The sequence below is a fragment of the Python bivittatus genome, unplaced genomic scaffold (genome assembly GCF_059951505.1).
Source record: "Python bivittatus isolate LINGU-HERP-01145 unplaced genomic scaffold, Pbiv_v1 ctg000590_np1212, whole genome shotgun sequence".
NCBI classification, from domain to species: Eukaryota; Metazoa; Chordata; class Lepidosauria; order Squamata; family Pythonidae; genus Python; species Python bivittatus.
In genome coordinates, this window is record NW_028277086.1 from 18,213,026 (window position 1) to 18,223,142 (window position 10,117).

Sequence of the window (10,117 nt, forward strand, 5' to 3'; positions counted from 1 at the left end):
CCAGATTCTTAAGTCATTGCATTCAGTTATTTATTTAGAGACTTTGCTAATAGTAGAGATCTAATTGCCACAATCTTTCCTCCATCTCTTTGAAATCACTGATTGCCTTAAAATCTTCTATGCTTACATGGAACTTTATGTGGAGACATTGATGGCCCTTCTAGGGCTCCCAAAGAAGAGAAGAAACATGATACTGGTGGAGATATAAAGAAGAGTACAGTATATGTTTTGAATATGGAAGGTCCCAAATTCAATTCACAGCATCTGATGTTTGAGTTAATGAAGAAGTGTTGAGACCTGCTGTTAGGCAGTTCAGAGAGACCATGTTAGATCAAAGACCTGACTCAATATAAAGCAGTTTCATAGATCTTGATAAAAAAAATGCTATGAAGGAATATGCAAAACATCTTGCTTCAGGTATCAGCACAGTACAGAAGGCAGAGTGAATTTTTCTTTCCGTTTTGACTAGACGTGCTCACTTTGGCAGCACACGTACTAAAATTGGAATGATACAGAAACTAGACAAGCAGCAGAACTGACTGCTTAATTCAGTTCTTCACCAAAATTGGGCAGACACTGCCAGTTCTCAATTTACAGAACCGCGTACAAGCTAAACATGAGCATCTCACAGAGAAGCATGTTACGAAAAGCTTTGTAAAACCAGGAGATACCTAACAGAAAGGGCATTGTAGGAGGAACATCATGTTAGTCTACGACAGTCTAAAACCAGAATGAGCCTGATTCAATTGGGAAGGTTGGTTGTGCAGATACACAAGTTACACAAATCAACAAACATAATGGGTTTTTAAGACATTACAACTGTTAATTGATATTTGTAATCTGTCTCACACATAAGCTCCCTCTGCACATCCAAGCTGTCTTCCCCTTCCTTTCTTTCTCTCTCATCCCAGTTTAAATCCTATATCAGTTTAGCCACTCCACATATCTGATAGTGAGCTGTGCTCACAAAAGCTTCCATTTTTTATTAAAATGTATTAGTTGGAAAAAGGGCTGCTAGGCTCCTTCCAATTTTCGGCTGCCTAAAAGGACAAAGTGTACTCTTGTAGAACTTAACTAAATTCATGAAGCATCTATTTGAAAAAAAGAGATCCATGCAGTAGCTCATTAAGTATCAGATTAAAACCTTATTTCTTCATGATGATGTTTGTTTGGAGGATGCATTTTCCTTCTATAAAATTTTCATTTCAAATGCTCAAGAATCATAAGCTCCATTCCATAGCAATGATCAGACTGATCCCACATAGAAAAACAGAGAAGAGAACTGGTGAAAGCAAGAAAGCAAGAAAGAAGAAAGCAAGAAAGAAGAAAGCAAGAAAGAAGAAAGCAAGAAAGAAGAAAGCAAGTGGAAGGAAGGGAGGGAGGGAAAGGAGGATATATTTTAAATGATATTATTTTCATACAAGCACACAAATTTACACCAGGCAAGAATAGACCACAAATAGCCTTTTTGGTAGGGGGAAAAAAATCATATTTTCCTGCAAGGTAGAGATTGATATTAAAAACCCAATCCAGATGGACCCCAAATTTGCAAACTTGTGCAAGGTACTTGTGATTCCCATTTAATTCATCTGTTAGTTCTGAACATCCCAACATAGGAAGGGGGGGTGTCTATTCAACCAAGCTCTGCTTATTAGTTTCAGAGTACAAATCTTTATGGTCAGTTCATGAGATGGTTTATTGACTAATCCATATGCCCTCTTCTACAATAATGTAATACACAGATTTTTTATGTGGAGGGGGAAAAAAAGTATTTCCTTTTTAAAAAGAAAAATAACTTGGATTTTATGTTTACAGACTTGCTTTCTTGCTCTGTTGAGTGTACATAACTCAATTTTAGCAGGAAGTCGGTAGATTTTCCACCTTCTAATTGTTGCACATATGTCTCATTACTTAAAAATGGATTATTTCATATGGAAGTATCGATGTATTTTAGATTTTACGTGTATTAATATTAAGAATTTAAAAACACTGAGACAGTTATTCTTAAGGATTTAGGATTTAAGTTATTCAACAAGCATCAGAGTCACTGGTCTGAGATGGGTGGCTATATAAATTGAATAAATAAATAAATAAATAAATAAATCTTGGAAATCTGAATCTCCAAAATCCAAAGTTACTGCTACTTTCATATACATCACAGTTACTCTAGGATCAATGTACTAGCTCAGACTGCATTATGCATCTTGCTATTTCTCTATAACTAGCAGCTGAACATAGAATTGATCCACCCAGTATATTTGAAAGAATACAAGGGTTTTTATAACCAGTTCACAAATAGAAAACATCATTGGTACCTTACAGTTACCCACTTGTCATCTATAGAGTAAAGGACCCTAACTAAAGATGTAAGCCAGATCAATCCAAAAAACATTGAGTTGAATGCAGAGTTGCACTCAGCAAACTTGTGCTGGTGCTAGGGTAAAGGACTTGGGAGGTGGGATCACTGCCAAATCTTCTTTCCCTTTGCACCCCACCCTGGGGACATTTATTAGATCCAGGTTCTCTACAGAAGCTGAATGTTTTTTGTTTTTGTTTTTTCATTTCACAATCAGTCAAATCTACTTTACTGGCATAGTTTGCACATCTTGCTACAAAAGGCTAAAATGCATTTGGTGTATTGTTGGAACCAATCATTGCCTTAGTATGCTGCCTGAATCAGACCATCACATTAAAGCATAATACAGTTTATTGCTTTGGGAATTAAAGCATAATGTAGTTTACTTCTTTAGACATGCTGTGTTGTGTAAATATGGGCATTGTATTTGAGGTGACATTCATTATCATGGTGGCTGTGTCTTGTGGCGGTCAACCTGCTATGACTTTTTGGAGTACAAGTCACAAGTCCTGTGCATGTTTGTTCAGAATGTAATTGTGATGAATTCATTTCATCAAATGATGGGTGTGTCGTGTGCAAATCAACCCTTAGGATCTACCATGATTACATAGAGAAGAGCTGCTATGGCTACTGGCATACTTTCCAGTGCTGAAAAAAAACAGCAACAGAGAAACGGGTAAACTTTGTGGCACATTCAATGAATGTGAGGACATCTATGTTTCTTCTCCTCTGTCATACTTACAGGGCTGGAAACTTAAACCACAGAAAAGTATATCCACTTAGCCTCTTTCTCATCAGAACTGTAGGTGGAAGAATTTTGGAACTCAAGAGATCTTCAGCATTTTGGTTGCCTATTTCCAGGACAGCTCTATATGAATTTCAAGTTCAGAATAAGATCAATGTACTTGAAAAAGAGTTGCAGATGCTGCCTGAGGCACATCTATTACTACTTCTAAGAAGCAGAGAAAATATAAAATAGTAAATAGTAATTGAGCTATTACTTGGGCTGTCACACGGAGCCCAAAATATGATATCTTAACAAGACAACATATTAAACTTGTCAGCAGCAGAAGTAATCCTGTTGGCATTAAAAGAAACTACATTCTTTTCAGGTTTATTAATACCCAAGTGACAAAACAGGGATGGTAAATTATCAGCTATAATGCCTTTCTTTTAAAGTAGTACTGACATAGAGCTAATTGCTAAAATGCTCTTCTAAGGGCTGTAGTTAGGCATTTGTGCAAATATAGGTATTAAAGTGATTGTTTGGGAATCTTGTAAACATCATTGTCAAATATATTGTTCTTTCTATGAATTTAAAACTACTTTTTTGCAAATAACTGAGCACTTTGCAAGGGGAGAGGAGAGACAAGCCCTGAATTTGTGTCCCACCCTGACATATCATCACTGGATCTCCATAAAGGAAGAAGGGGACATGCCTAAGGGAGGAAACTCTGATTCTTTTAGAATTATGAACATGTTTAGAAGTTTGAGAACTGATTTTGAGCATTCTCACAAAGTGGCCACAAGTCACAAAATAGCCATTTATCAAACATCAGACCGATGACATTGGTCCAGATCATTCCCAATAGCCTATTTTTACCACTTCAACTCACCTGTCTTTTGGGGGACAGGTGGGCATGGGCCATAGCCCATTGGATCTGCAGATGTGGAGGAAATATACACAGTTCAGAAACACTCTTGGAGATGTGACGATGATGATGACGATGATGACGATGACAATACTTAAGGCTAACATTTTGCTTTACAGCATTCTTTCAAAATATTAATTAAAAGAAAAATAAAATTGGGAGGGCCTAGAATATTGCAGGCAAATGGGAAATGTCCAAGGTCACATCGGTACTCATGAGTGACATATTAGGGACCCAGGAATTAAAAGCTTGTTCCAGCAACAAGCAAGGATACCTGCTCTAAATAAAAGAAAGCTTTTGGTGAATTGTTATGCCAAAAGTCAGAAATGAAAAAGAAAGACTGGGAAACGATTGCTTTAACTGGGATTTAAGTACGTACTTAAATAGGAACTTATTGTTGTATGAGATATATAATTTTATGTATTTATTTAAAACATTGATATAGCCACCCATCTTAAAACAACTCTGGGCAGCTTATAACCAATAACATAGTATAAAAATAGTATAAAACAGTATAAAACCAACAGCAATAAAAAAGCAACATTTAATGTTGCAGAATGCAGTAAAACCTAATCATATTCATATGTGTAATTCTGTTTGTGAACATTCTGTGCACTTTAGCCTCCCTGGTATGAGCTACTAGCTTACATCAAGGTCTAGACTGGATTTGTTGAGAAAAGAAAATGTGAGCTGTTCTTGTCAAGAACTGGGACTCAAAAACTATAAAATGACTTGCATTTGAAAGTTTTATTGGGTATGTTATTCTGTGGTTCTTTATGCTCACTTCAGCACTAGTTAAGACTCAGATATTAGTTAACAGCTGGGAGTTCACAGACATATTTTGTTCCTTGTTGTTTATTTTTGGATGTTATGTAAATGGAGATGCATATGTATATATAAATATCCATGCATGGATATTCCACAGACAACTCAAGGTACCTATTTTTTAATATGAAGTGGGATGCACAGGCATAAATAAAACACAGCCATAACTGCTTACAGTTAAAGCCTAAAAATTAGGGTGTTTATTCATTGATTTTCTTCTCCAGGTATGCTTCCCTTTCATTTCTTAAGTCTGCAGCCTGCATAACTTGAAGTACCTTAGATTCTGCTCTTCTCTAAATTTAAATTGTTGATTCTAGCTGGCTCATGGTAGTGATGATGGCAGGAAGACAGATCCAATGGTAGTAGTAGGAAATAAGTAGCAATAATTTCCCCCTTCCTTAACCTCCCTTGATTTGATACTGTCTGACATTCTGATGCTAGAGGGTGGGAATAGGTGTGGTCAGTAAAAGTATTGGTCCCAAAACAGAGCAGAAGCCATCATGTGGTCCAGGGTTCCAATGGTGGGTTGACAGGTGAGATTCAGCTCTTGCTTACTCCAGGTCAGACTAGAAATTCTCAATTTAGAAGAGAGATTTTATTTTCCAATATTGCATAAACCTCCTGTTCAGGAAATCACTGATTTAGGAGAGAAGTTTCACTTTGAAATACTGTATATTGCTCCAAGGCAGCGATTTTATGATTTTGAAGAGAGATTATTTTGAAGCATTGCTTATTATTCCTGACTTCTTATTTATAGATACCCAATGCAGATGTCCCATAGCACACAATATATTAGATGCTCACGTTGTGCATTCACTGTTATTTGCTCTATAGGCTTCCACTGTATTAATAACTAGGTGAACCGTGAAGCTCATGAATCTGAGCTGGTAGATACTGATAAAGCCATCCATCTCTAATGACTTCTTTTTGGGAAGTTCAAATATAGAAACCCACCTAGGAAAGTTACACAGACATAGATCTCACTTTGTTGTTTTAACAAGTATCCCCTTCAAGATCATATTACACAGACTTCATACAGCACTCCTGGGATGCTCCATCTCTTCTAGAATTCTATACATGCTGCCTGGAATTATTTGGTGGACACCAGGTTAGGGAACACAACATCATTCTCTTGTACCTCAATTGAGGTTCTATAATTAAATATCTTGAGTGCAAAGAATGAAGAAGAAAAGAACTTTTATGAAACTTTAGGCTTCTTAATGCCTGAAATGGTACATCTTGAATGTATGGGGAAAAGATAATTTAATTTTTGCTACGGTAATATCAGGACAGCCAAGAAATCATTGAAATTTTTACAATATGGAACAGAAAGCAACTTGATACTTATCGTTGCTTTCCTTGCTCTGGCATTAGATGGGAGCTAAGATTGAAGTGGGCTTTCCAGAGTGTCAGTAACCTATATTAGGCATTTACAGATTGGCTGAATTGCATAACTGGCAGTCAGCCAAAAATTAGATAATAAGTACTAATTATAGCAATACTTCTCGAAGACAGTTAATATTTCAGTATTGGCTTTGGTCAGTCATAATTATTTTAGTGAGAAAAGAGTGTAAAGGATGTGGGAGTGATGGCTTTAGCATTGGTTAGCAGACCTGCAAACTGCATCTAAGAGAAACTGATAAACAAGCACATAATTATTGCTTTTCCTACCATGAAATAGTAGAACTAGAGCAGAACTTTCACCACTACCCAGCTCTCTCTCTTCACATTCTGAAGAAAAATAGCATTCTCCAACTCAACCTTTATTAAAATTATAAGCAACCAACAAATTAAAGAAGTGCAATGTTATGTTGTTGCTATGCATATTTTTAATCTTATTTACAGAATAGCAAAGGCAAACCATTCAGAGTCTGGGAATGAATGGAATGGTACGTACGACTAGTAAGTAAGTAAGTAAATGTAAAGTTAGAATTGGCCTCTTCTTCCTGGATCATGGGATATTTCAACATTATTTTGGATTGTCTCACATTTTAACTTGATGCCAAAGACAAGATTAAAAAATTTACAGGGCCCAGAGTCTTGAATATAGTTTGTTACAAATATTTTTTTATACTTTAATTGCTAAAATATAAAAGGGTGATCCCATATCCCATATACAGAAGAATAGAGCAATGCAAAATTTCTTTTTTTTAATAGACTTTATTAAGTTTTCAAAAACAAAAAGATAAAAGCTAACAAGAACGAATAATCAAGAAGAAGAGTAGAAAGCAGAAAGTTAGAAAGAAGGAAAGAAAACAAAATTGGTGGAAAACAGAGAAGAAAAAAAGGAAAAAAGAGATACAAAAAGAATAACTTCTTATACAGCAGATACAAATGAACCGTATAATAACCTCTTACCCTAAAACTATATCTTAATGTAAATATTTTGCATAATCTATTAATTTAATATCAAATCCATATATCATTTTTTCTGTTTCCTGCAAAAAATCCAAAAGGGGCTTCCAATTGGCATTAATGTTAATCAATGTTTTTTCTCCAAGCAAAGCTGTCAATTTTGCCATCTCAGCTTACTCTATCAACTTCACCATCCATTCTTCCATCTTTGAGCATATAAAAGTCTAGCTGCAGTTATCATATATAAAAACAAAAGTCTGATGTCAGGTAGGATTATATGCACGTTTAGCTTCTTTTTCCATCTGAAGGGAAACATGCACAGAGGGTACTGAAAAATGGGAGTGGGGTTCAAATAAACCTTTGACCCCCGGGGCTACTGAGAGACTTTAAAAGGTTCTGTAATGAGTCTTACATCATGAAGAATGGTTCTTGATAAGAACGTGGCAGTAGCCTTTTCATCCTTTAAGGATGGAGAACAAAAAATCTGCTTTGGGATACATAGAAAGTTTCCAAGAAAAATGTATTTTGGGGAGGTTAAAGCTTTGCCCAGAGCTAACAAGTCTATGAGCTGAAGTCATATGGAGGATACCTGTCCTCATATCAAAGTAGGATGACCCTAAATTGTATATTACTTGCTGCAATAACCTCTTCGAAGACAATCTTTATTCAAAAAGTTGTCAAATCCATTTATAGATTAAAAACAAAAACAGAAAACATAAACAGCAGGTTCCCTGTAGCTGCAGATCAATAAATATTTGGACAACAGACAGAACCTGTGGTAAGCAACAAGGACTGTGGTTTAAAGACGTGTGTGTGTTCATCCTAAACTAGTATGTGGCAATCACAGATCAAACTCGAGCAAAGCATGCTTTGACATTTCCTGCACCAACTGTCATCTGTCAAATTACTTCATTTCCTTGTTTGGTTCTGATCACCATTACCCCACAACCTGCAAAAACAACAACAACAACAACAAATCCAAAAACAAAAACTAACCCCATCATGAATAATCCACAAATTCAAATTTAATATTATGGAATGTTCTTTCTTCTCTCATAAGAGTCAATTGCATTGCATTTTAAAACATAGCTGGCTTTTGAAAATAACATAAAAGCCCTCCATTCTGTTTCATGCCCAGTTTTCAGTGATAATCAAACACCTTCAGGTAGGATCATGAAGACAATACTCCACATACACTGATAGTTTCCAGTGAATGACACTGAGGTCTGAGTAGCAATCTGGAGCCCCACTATTATATGCAGCCCCTGACCCATTTTTGCAACCTCCAGAGCCTCCTATAACTATGATTGCCAAATATCAGCTGGATGGCTTCTTGACCTTTTCTGCCATAAGTCCTAACAGAGCTAAACGTGTGTTTTTTTAAGGAAGGAAGGAAGGAAGGAAGGAAGGAAGGAAGGAAGGAAGGAAGGAAGGAAGGAAGGAAGGAAGGAAGGAAGGAAGGAAGGAAGGAAGGAAGGAAGGAAGGAAGGCATTTGAAAGCACCCCACAAAGCCCAAGGAAGAAAAAAAATGGCAAAGTCCACATGTAAACAAGATGGACATACCCATATTGGAGCCTATCACAATTCCTAAGGATACTAACTGGGCCATAGTCCACCAGCTCCCCCAAAGATTGTGTATGCCACATTTAATTAATAACCACTGACAAAGCTACGTTCAGGTTTTTTTTTTTCTGTTCCTTTACAATAAGAATGAAAACAAGGATCCTTATGGATTTGGCCAAAGCTGTAGTTACATTTTAGTTCAATGATTTATTTGTCATTCAGTATAAATCCTATTTCACTTTTTCTGTCACAACTGTCATACCTAAGTTTTCTAGTAAATTAATACTAGATTTATTTGTCTCCTGACATAAAAAAAATGGACACAGTTTTTCATGATTCTGTATGGACCTATTATAGAGAAGAAAGTCCATCTATATTTTTTGCAAAGACAGAACTGTGTGTTTGAGCTAAACTTCAGTAGGTTTTTCCCCCAGTTTCAAAAATCAAAGCAAATATTTTTTGAAGGTAGCCTTAGGGAAAAATAACACCAAAAGCTGAGTCTTAGCTGCTTTGTAGTCACATAATATATCAAAAGTTGTTTTATTTATCAGTGTGAAAAGTGGAATTTCATGATTGGATTATAAGGAGTTGTAATGACTATTGGACACAATAAGTTTTCTAGTACCACAGTTATGAAACAATTGGGTAATTAAAAAAAAAAAGACCTGGGCTCACTTACTTGGGAACAATATCCACTTACTCCCACATATTTTAAAGAAATACAACTGAAGTTTTTTTAGCTTATTTACAAGGAATCACGCATAGAAGTACATGATAAGTATTTCAGATTTCAGAGGAAGACTTATGATACAATCCTATAGATATCTATTCAGAATTGTAACTGTTATATCTAGGTCTGTTGATATAGGACTGGAAAGCATATACAGTGGTACCTGTCAGGCCTAGCCCAAGGAACTCCAGGAGACCATGCAGATTCAGTTCAGCAGTGTTTATTAGCTACGACCTCTAGCAAGATTTTTCCCAGACTGAAACTTAGTTCCCACAGTCAGCCAGTAAAAACAGAGTGAATTCCTTAGGGAGGTGCCAGTCTCATCCTCTTATCTCTTCCTCGCCCCTCAGGAGACGAAAAAGGATGTTTCCCTCCCTGAGTGTGGCCTTCATAATTCCATTCCATCACAGTACCTCAGTTCACAAAGTTAATTTGTTCCACGATTCTGTTCATGAACCAAATTAGTAGCGAACCGAATCAAATTTCCCCATAAGGTTCAAGGTAAATAAGGTTAATCCATTCTGAACCATATGTATTTTTTTTTAACCACAAAAATATGAAACAAAGTACAGTACAGTATGAAGAGAGAGAACACTAACCTTGCTTGAGGCAACACCAAAAAGCTTCACAGCAAG

General features: G+C 36.2%; 1 protein-coding gene across 1 annotated transcript in view; it reads right to left on the reverse strand.

The window, feature by feature from the left end:
- Window positions 1-9,728, reverse strand: part of TRHR (thyrotropin releasing hormone receptor) — a 48,167-nt gene extending 38,439 nt beyond the window's left edge. Inside the window, exon 1 of the mRNA XM_025163705.2 lies at window positions 9,646-9,728. The gene's annotated coding sequence lies outside the window, so the exon portion shown is untranslated. The remainder of the gene's footprint in view (window positions 1-9,645) is intronic.
- Window positions 9,729-10,117: the final 389 nt, after the last annotated feature.